Genomic DNA, 10,944 nt, shown 5'->3' with positions numbered 1-10,944 from the left:
TTATGACCAGAGCAAAATAATCTAGTGTTCTTGGGTCACGTTCTGGGAATTGAAACGATGAGTAAACCCCATCAGCACAACTACACCTTAAATTCTGCCTAAACAATCCCTTTCTCTTTGCCAAATGAGAGCTTGCAGCCACGCTAATGGGAATGCACACAGTTTGGATGGATAAGGAATCATCTTTAATCATGGAGAAATAAAAGAATCAAAATATATTCATTACATTTATATTATATTTATTATGATAAAATTGGTTTCTCTGGAAAATCAGCAAAATACACAAGACTGTAGTTGTTCATCGAAAATGGTGTAAATGAAAATGTAGAAATCCCGAAGCATGGATGAAATGTGAAATAGGTGAAAGTGTGTTCAGACATTTATGATAAAGTATACATACTTAAACTGGGAACAAAAAGGCAAGAATCTTAAATCTCATTTTTCTATTCAAATGGATGAGAAAATTCATTTCTACAGCCATGGTAAAATAAATAAAATGTATTTGAAGTTGAAAAAGGAATTTCACTTGAAAAAGAGCAAAATACATAAGTTTCACACAAAAGTAAACAAAATTGCAGAAATCCTCAAGTTGTGAATTTTCTATTCAGATGGATGATGAATCATGTTTACTCAACTGCTACAGTGAAATAACAGAATTAAAAATGTGACATTCATAGTGATAAACATTTATATTCATCTATTCTATTGGCAAAACAGCAAAATACTTAACTTGGGAGATAACAATCAGAATGTTAAACCCACTTACAGACGTGGGATAACGTTCATTTGACGTTATCTGACTCCAAAATAATGTTTTAATCTTTCTTCTGTGCCAAGTTATGCACAGGAGACCGAGTGATCTGCCAGTAGCTCTATACGGATTGCTGGTCTATCATAGCAGATGCGGATGTGCCTCTGGCTTGTGTCGCCTGCATAGATAACATTGACGAGGGTTAGAAATGGAGTTATGAATTTTGGTTCAGTGACAGCAGAAGAAAACACTCAGGAGAGACTGAAAGGTCGGATGGGACCCTGGATTTCCCCCACTTCCTCTCAGCAGCGTGGAGGCTGGCTCTGGAGGTGCGTAGGGTGTCAGACATCCATGGACTGGGAGGGGATGAGCGTGCTGGCCTAGGGACAAGAGGACCGAGAGAGTCGAGTGCTGAGGAGAGAGATGAAGTTAGGGTGGAGGATGCAGAGTTAGTGGGGAGCTTGGAGAATGATTGAAGAGTGGGGAGGGAAGCAGTAACTCTGGGAGCGAGAGAAGAGGGTGAGAGGGAGCGGAGGTTATGACGGACAGTGACAGTGGGGGTGGGAGGAGGAGAGGGAGGATGGGGAGCAAGAGGGAGAAGGAGATGAAGTGCTGATCAGATGTATGCAGAGTGATATAAAAGAAACCCTGTTTGAACTAATTTATTATGAAAATATCAAAAATCAAAATCCTAAGCGCTTAAGTGTAACTGTTAAAATATATATGGATATAGTGTCAATCCCTAAACATAACCTTAATTTTGAGAATTAGCATTATCAGTTAAGTCACTGAATTCATTGATAGGCCAGTCTACTGAAAACTGGTGGAATCAACCAACAAGTGAAAACAAGCTCTATATAAGGTTTTAAGACTAAATTATTTGAATTTACTACAAAGCAGTCAATTGATGACTGTGTTGAAATCACACATTCTTTATTGAATGCAGGCTCACTACTTCTAAATGAAGACATGCAACAAAACATTAAACAATTGATTATGAAATAGCAGAAAAGAGGGAGAGAGACGGATTAGCCAGACCTTGCTAAAGTGTTACCCACTTCCAGTTTAAGCACCACAAGATGAAAGGAAACCAGCTAAAAACACAACCAAGGAACCACCACCAAAATCAAAATAGAAAAACTCTTCTTCTCCAAGGCTCCAAAACCAACCGCAACACAATACAACAATCTTAAATACCTTACCCAGCATAGCTTGAGGATGTTTGCCCTGATTGGGTGATGCTGAGTTAAGGTGTAGGAGAGAAGGGAAGGGGGGTCAGACTAATTTATGGCAAGGACTGGCCTACCCAAAGATTGCATTCAAACTTAAAGTAAAGGGCAATGTTAGGCATGCAGGGTCTCCAACCCCCGATATGGTGTCCTTTGTCTCTTCTGAGGAGGTGAGAGCCATAGATTGTCTGCCTAGATTAGGGTGTCAGTGGATTTGAAATTTCCAAAATCACATTTGCTTTGATGCTTGTGATGGGGAGGCCAGGCCACATTTTTAGAAAGAAGAAGATGAAGATATACTTTATTGAACCCCGTGGGGTAATTTGTCCTCTGCATTTGAATATAATATTGTATCGAATTCACAATTTCCTTCTCTAAGGCCATAATCTAAGCACTATATATCTGACACTTTTTTTCTGTTACGTAATTTATCATGAATTCAACAAATATAATACATGTAAATGTATTTTAAGTCACTTATGAACAAACATATATTCCATTGAAAAATTCGAGGACCCATAAGACCACATGCTTCAAAACAGTGAAATAATTTTGGTCATCCAAATCAATGGCAAACCTTTACACTAACCTTTTCCAATGCTTATTTGCATAATCTTAATCTGTTCTCAATACAAACGTTTACCGTATCCTAAACCTTATTTAAACCCATCGCCTAGCCATAGAAGCTATCAGATAAGCATATTTTCTATTCCGATGGATAAAAAACAATTAAATATGAACTATTCAATAACAGAAATATAAGTAGATGTATTTGTTTTTTAAAAGCAATTTACATTGCGTTTAATATCAAAATACTCAAGTACGTATCAATATTCATTTTGGCCTCACTTTCAAAAAGTGAAAAAAAAGTTCTCCTATAGTTCTGGTTTTCCATTCAGATGGTCTAGCAATCGCCTTTATTCAACAACTACGATCACGAGCAGATGAACATGAGTTTAAAATTACTTTTGATGAAAGAATGCTTAGAAACAGAACAATTCGGGTGGATGAAGAATCATCTTTATTCAAGAGCTAAAATATATATCAGTGATAATGTGTTTGAATATATTAATGATGACAAATATTTCACTGTACATATTTAGGCAGTGACATGTAGGCTTAGGCTACACAAGAGTTGTACCTTTGCCATTCATGCATTTTTGTTGGAATACTTTCAGTTGTTCGGGAATTTAAAACCCTAGTTTAAATTGCTTTGTCGCTTAAGAATTGTATTTAACAATAGTGATAATGACCGCATGAGTTCATTGCTTTTTCAGATTTCGTTTTTTCCCCTTCCAGTTCGACCATTTGGTCTGTCAAATTTTTTTTAAACTTATTTTAATCTGCGATAAAATCTCTTCTAAATTACATTACAGGCATCTAGCAGACGCTATAATACTGAGCGATTTAGTTACACAACCATTTTACATAGCATTTATATTGCATCCATTTATACAGGTGGATATACTCTGAAGCGATGCTGGTTAAGGACCTTGCAAAGGGTACAACGTTGCAAGAACTGTAAGATGACGTAGATGCGCTATTCAGCTTGGTTCGGAGCACAAAGCCACAAAAGAAGGGTCTGACGTGACTCGCATGGTTAGCTAACTAATGACGCAAAATGTTGTACTTAAATCGAATGGAGAATACTCAGCCCATATGGTTAACTTAATGTAGTTCATCAAATATCCCGTTATTATGTAGGTCAATGGAAATGATAAGAGTGCAATGGACATCGCCTTTGGAAAGAATGGAACCGCAACTATCATTGGGGTACCAGTGAACACCCTGCTGCTTTCCTTCAATTGTTTAGTTTTGGCCTTCACCTTTATCGTAGGGGTTCCGGGGAATTTACTGGTGGGTTTGGTTGTGTACAGGAAGAAAACTTTACAGACCGCTAATAACGCGCTTCTGGTTAATCTTGCCACCAATGACTTGCTGAAATGCCTTCTGGATACTCCTGTGTTTTTCCTCTCCCTTCTTTGGGGCGAAAGGCATTTGGACGTGGGCGAGCGGCTGTGCTGCCTTCAGCAGTTCACATATTCCCTCAGCAGCTGCGTTCAGATACTGACCCTCGTCATAATAAGCGTGGAGAGGTTTCAAGCCATCGCCTTTCCCTTCGAGACGGAAAAGAGGAAAGCACGAATTAAAGTTTGGATGCTGCTCATCTGGGCTTTCGGACTGAGTTTAGCCATTCTCTCGGTGACTCTGTCCAAAGAAGCTCTGTTTTACATGATGTGCCGACACATACGGGTGGAATGCAGAGTCCACTCTGACCCATTCGGAACTTACGTATTGATTCCCGTTTGGGGCTCCTCCCTAGCTTTGATCATTGTCCATTACCTGCGGATTTTTGCGGTCGTGAGGCAGCACACGAATAAAATTTTCGACAACGGGATACAATTCCGATCCTCTGTAGCTAGACATGTTTCGGACTGGCCAACGGTCACACTTTCAGCACCTGGGACACGTGAAATACAGCCCACGACGAGCGCGAGCGAGATCACCGAAAACCCCGACCACACCGGTGGCTCAGTGAATGCTGCCTCCCGTACCGTCTCCGGCGACCGCAAACAATCGATCAGCAGTGCAAATAAACCGCCTGAAATTGTTGGAGCCATATGCATCTTAACCCCCATAGCCAGGGAACTCGGCAAGAAGAGACTGGAGGGGAAACTGGCAAAGCGTTTTGGCTATATCATTATCGCGTTCATCCTCTTCTGGGTCCCTATGGTTGTTATCCTGCTGCTGAATGTCATCATGGAGAACGATGCGAACACCGTGAGTAGCATTTCTCACTTTCTGTCAAACTGTGGTAGGTAAAGTACCCATACCAATTAAAACGAATGCATTTTGCTTGCCCATTCTTTTTATTTATTTATTTATTTATTTATTTTTTACCCTTTTTTTACCTAATCTAGTGAATGCTGGCTGTGAGAACAGAACTTTTGTTTGGGATCGAAATTTGTCTGAATAAGAGAATATAAAGCTGTAACATATTTTTCCGATTCGGATAGCCTATGCAGATTGTCTCCAATAATACATTGCATTACTGGAGAAGAGATTAAACAGTTTTTTTTTATAGTTGTTTGACACCAAATAGTAAATGGAATGACCAGACCATAACTATAGCATTTTAAAAAATAATAATTTTTCAAACTTTCCATAGAGTTATTATTATTCCCGACAAAATATTCTGTGCTCTGAAAGGAGTCCTCCAAATTGATTAGGAGGAGACATGGCATGGAAGCGCACCGACTTTCTTTGCGCCATCTCATTTATTCTCAATAAGTGTTTCTGATTAACACTAGGAAGACAGAGACGTATTTGCCAAGAGACCGAAGCAAACTGGATAACAATTCACTGAATTAAATAACGTGCAAAATGAAGCTCAGTTAACAGCATCTCACATGCGTGTTTTTCCAATATAAACTGATAAATGAGAAAACGGGAGTTTCGCGTGTGCGCAAAGTAGCTTTAAGTAGCAACCTGTAACGAAAACTTTTTTTCATAATTTTTTTCATCATTTCAGAAAATAATAATCACGTCGTAGCCATCTGTCGGTATTCTTTATAGAAATAGTTGTGTGCTATTCATGCAGCTCGAAGGCATTCATTACTTAATTGGCTCTGTATTAACGTAATGCATTTACAATTTTCTGAGTAAAAACAAGCCGCAAAATTTGACCGTACGAAATTATGACCCCACTATGCAGATCATTTCTGTACATTTCAAACAAGCGAATAATGTAGCTATTGTGTAAACCAGGATGTTTTTTTCATGTCAACTCTTTGCAGAAAAATTACAAGTCAGCATTTTTGTGCATGTTACTCGATTAAATGGACCGTCACTCCATTGAAAACAAGTTGAATTTCACCTAATCAACCCCAGTAGGCCATAGAAAAAATTTCACATAATCTCAGCTCATGGAATCTAATGTAATCTTATCCCTTCTATCAGGCCTGCAGTCGGGTCTTGCTAGAGCTGGAGACCTGTGCCATGGTGGTCACCTGCATTCCTGCAGCCCTGAACCCACTCCTCTACACGGCTGTGAACCATCAGTTTCGCACGGAGTTCAGCAAAGTCCTGTCCACAGCCTGGACCTGCAGGCACAGCCCGAAGAGCTGAGGACCAATCAGAGGACCCAACACATCTAACAAAGAGGACCCAACACATCTAACACAGAGGACCCAACACATCTAACACAGAGGACCACACAGGACCCAGCACATCTAACACAGAGGACCACACAGGACCCAACACATCTAACACAGAGGACCCAGCACATCTAACACAGAGGATCACACATGACCCAGCACATCTAACACACAGGACCCAACACATCTAACACAGAGGACCCAACACATCTAACACAGAGGACCACACAGGACCCAGCACATCTAACACACAGGACCCAACACATCTAACACAGAGGACCCAACACATCTAACACAGAGGATCACACAGGACCCAACACATCTAACACAGAGGACCACACATGACCCAGCACATCTAACACAGAGGATCACACAGGACCCAACACATCTAACACAGAGGACCCAACACATCTAACACAGAGGATCACACAGGACCCAACACATCTAACACAGAGGACCACACAGGACCCAACACATCTAACACACAGGACCCAACACATCTAACACAGAGGACCCAACACATCTAACACAGAGGACCACACAGGACCCAACACATCTAACACAGAGGACCACACAGGACCCAGCACATCTGACACAAGGCCACAGATCTAACAACAGGACCACAGACAACACATCTAACACAGAGGACCCAACACATCTAACACAGAGGATCACACAGGACCCAACACATCTAACACAGAGGATCACACAGGACCCAGCACATCTAACACACAGGACCCAACACATCTAACACACAGGACCCAACCCATCTAACACAGAGGACCACACAGGACCCAACCCATCTAACACAGAGGACCACACAGGACCCAACACATCTAACACTGAGGATCATATATGACCCAGCACATCTGACACAGAGGACCCAGCACATCTAACACAGAGGATCACACAGGACCCAGCACATCTAACACAGAGGACCCAGCACATCTAACACAGAGGATCACACATGACCCAGCAGATCTAACACAGAGGATCACACATGACCCAGCAGATCTAACACAGAGGATCACACATGACCCAGCAGATCTAACACAGAGGATCACACATGACCCAGCAGATCTAACACAGAGGATCACACATGACCCAGCAGATCTAACACTGAGGATCACACATGACCCAGCAGATCTAACACAGAGGATCACACATGACCCAGCAGATCTAACACTGAGGATCACACAGGACCCAGCAGATCTAACACAGAGGATCACACAGGACCCAGCAGATAAAGGCCATGCCTTTAGCCCCCACAGCAGTTCTTATTGTTGATATTGTACATTCAGTGCTTTCAGTCTTTGACATTTGAGATGTTCTAAACAACCCAATCATTGTAAAAAATGGGGCGACATAGCTCAGGAGGTAAGACCGATTGTCTGGCAGTCGGAGGGTTGCCGGTTCAAACCCCGCCCTGGGCATGTCGAAGTGTCCTTGAGCAAGACACCTAACCCCTAACTGCTCTGGCGAATGAGAGGCATCAATTGTAAAGCGCTTTGGATAAAAGCGCTATATAAATGCAGTCCATTTACCATTTTTACCATTTAGATCTAACACAGAGGATCACACAGGACCCAGCAGATAAAGGCCATGCCTTTAGCCCCCACAGCAGTTCTTATTGTTGATATTGTACATTCAGTGCTTTCAGTCTTTGACATTTGAGATGTTCTAAACAACCCAATCATTGTAAAAAAATATTTCTTTCTTCGTTTTGTGTGAAGTTGTTTGTTCATTCTGTAGCTCTAAGACATTTTAGACTGCCCTCCAGTGGCCAACATGGAACATGGAAAATACTGTACTGCTTAGATAACATTGTATGGTGTGTAATTACTGCATGGTAGTCCATGTATTTAAGTGTTTGGCTGAACTTGTAATATATAAACCATGTCTATATTGTTACTTTTGTACAACATATTTTATGTGTGTATAGGTTGTTGTAAAACCTAAGTATCATTGGTATTAATAATGCAGTTTGGTATTTCTAGATTGGCCCCATATATATAGTGGAGCAGATCTTTTGAAAAAACTACAAACCATCACAGTAAGTTTTAAAATGATATAAAACTGCTTGAGCAAAGAGATAGATAGCTTGTGGTCTTGCAATTCAAAATTATGCCCAGTGGTATCAGGTTATTCATGGATTCAAACTGAAAATGCTGGTGGGAATGAATAATTCAGCAAGACATTCTTACAAAAACCAGTACATGCAAATAAACTGCAGTCTCTTTTCCAAACTCATTCATCAATGCAAAGTTACTTTTTACAATATTGCATACTTTGTTTTATATATATATATATATATATATATATATACACAACGGCTTGGCTGAATACTCAATTCTGATTGGTCCAAGGGTGAGCATTAATTCTCAGTAAAGGGACACCTCGGCCTTTTAACAGTTCTAAAATCAATACGCTACAAAATCCAGCATTCTAAAGCAGTTAATACAGCAACATTATCCTATATATATGGTTGAGCCTGAAAGTTTACATACACCTACGCTAAAGACATTCAAACTAAATTTTTCACAACTCCACACATTTCATGTTACCATACATTCCCTGTGTTAAGTCAATTAGGGTATCTACTTCATTTCCATGAGAGGTCATTTCAAAATAATAGCTAAGAGACAGATTTATTTCCGCTTTTACGTACTATATCAAATTTTCAGTGGGTCAAAAGTTTACATACACTTTGTTAGTATTTTGTGACATTGCCTTTTAATTGCTTAACTTGAATCAAATGCTTGGAGTAGCTTTTCCACAAGCTTCTGACAATACTCTGCCAAAATTTTTGCCCATTCCTGACAGAATTGGTGTAACTCAGTCAGATTTGTGGGCCTCAGCTGTATCTACATAGTGTACATATATATACACACACATATTTTTTGCTTCCAAAATGCAGAATGTTTAATCATATTACATTTACTGTACCAACCATACAGAATACATTTCATGGTTTTGCACAATGTTGCATATTTAAAAATGGATGCAGAGGTCATATGGCCCTCCTACAAAACAGTGAACATGCACAGCTCCATGGTACCCACTCATTCTTAGAACTGCTGTATGCAAACGCAGTGTTCTCTGGAATCCATTTTCCTGGTCCAAACCAGCCACAAGCAGAACCCTGTCCACAGAGCAGCAACACAGCACATTTGATCAGATCTGTCTGAATACGTCCCTTAGGTGGCTGTCGTAGACTTCACTGCTACATACAGTATAAGGGATTTTAGCAGCCAAACCTTGAGTGAAAAGGATAGCCAATTTCGCCAATTTAAAACATGTCCTTGAGGATTATCCTACGGTAGACATGACTGTTTAGCAAGCACCATTCAAAACAAAGTTTTTTGCAACCAATAATTTTAAACAAAAACTGTCTTGTTAATACCATAACAATAATATGCATTTTCATTTAATTTCATATAGTCGTGTTTACCCATCTGACTGAGCTCTAACTTAATCTTACTCTTTGCGGTCTGACCTGACATCAATGCACAATATTTGTAAAATCCTTATTAGCCTAAAGACCCAATAAACTCTGCAATTAAAATAATTTTTGACTAACAGTTTACATAAAAAAGTAAAGGAAGCAAATACTCTGACATTAAACCTATTTTATTATTTAAAAATTGTAATAGTTTTATCCGGAAAGCAGAAGGGTCCCACAGCAGGAGGATTAGTGCTAGTCCTTTGGAGATCATGTCCATTGCATTATTACCACACTGTTTTCACTTTAACCAATCAGCAGTAGAGTGGGTGGCCAATCAGAATGGAATATGAAGTGAATAATATTCACATAAAGCAGACACGCCACATCAGGCTTCTAGCTCTTCTGCTTGGAAATGAAACATATCAGAAGGAATTGTAATGTTCCTGTTGATCCATTTCAAAATATGCATCTTTGACTTGTGGCGAAATAAAAACTTTGTGAGAAAAGAAAGATCGTACAGGGTGTATAAAAATAGTAAAATGAGGAAGCTGTCCTGCCCGTCTTGCTGTGCTCTTATGCCACATAATCCCTGCAGCACTGAATAAAATAACCGGTTTACACTCATATCCAATACCAGCAGAATCACACTCAGACTACTTCCAGATGGCATATTTGGGATTTGTGGAAATCTGATCCATATTTGATTTCTTGTGTTTACACAGCAGTCACCAAATATGACATGTGGGATTGATCAAGAAATTAGACAAGCTTAATTGTTTGCATGCAAAGACAAGTGTAAACAGTGCCTTAAGCCGCGTTTCCACCGCAGGAACTATACCCCGGAACTAGGAACCTTTTGAGGAACTCAGTGCGTTTCCACCGCAGGAACTAGGGTCTAAATTTAGTTCTGGGGGCTTTGTTTTACCCCCCAAAACGTTCCTGCTCGGGGGGTAGTACTTTCCGAAAGTACAGGAACCTTTTGGGTGGAGCTTGCAGCGCTGAACATTTCTGATTGGTCGAGTACTCGTAGCATTTGTGTTGTATTTATTTTCCGCCATTACCCGCCATGTTTGAAAATATGCAGCGGCAAACCAATTTATTTTCATAATAACTTCAAATCAAACTTGTATGTTATGCGGCGCAGTAGCCTACTTTTGGTTATAGCCTGTCAACGTCTTGGAATTACAACGTGTGCTCTTCTGTTCTTTTCTTGCTTTAGTATTCGTTTTATAAAATGCTAAGCATTCGTGCTGGGACAGCATATTACGTAGGCTACCAAAACATTCAAACGAATTAATTCGGTTGCTGAATATTTTCTTCCGGATTTTCTTTGTTAGCCGTTGTAATTGACTCAAAACGTTT

At 40.0% G+C, this 10,944-nt stretch overlaps 1 long non-coding RNA gene across 1 annotated transcript; it reads left to right on the top strand.

Moving 5' to 3' along the window:
* The first annotated feature begins 3,544 nt into the window (after positions 1-3,544).
* On the top strand, positions 3,545-6,409 carry LOC135234997 (uncharacterized). Its single transcript, XR_010324265.1, has 2 exons — positions 3,545-4,761; positions 5,941-6,409. It is a non-coding gene; the product is annotated as an uncharacterized LOC135234997 (long non-coding RNA).
* Positions 6,410-10,944: the final 4,535 nt, after the last annotated feature.

Source organism: Anguilla rostrata, chromosome 11, assembly GCF_018555375.3.
Source record: "Anguilla rostrata isolate EN2019 chromosome 11, ASM1855537v3, whole genome shotgun sequence".
NCBI classification, from domain to species: domain Eukaryota; kingdom Metazoa; phylum Chordata; class Actinopteri; order Anguilliformes; family Anguillidae; genus Anguilla; species Anguilla rostrata.
This window is presented reverse-complemented; position numbering and strand designations above follow the sequence as displayed.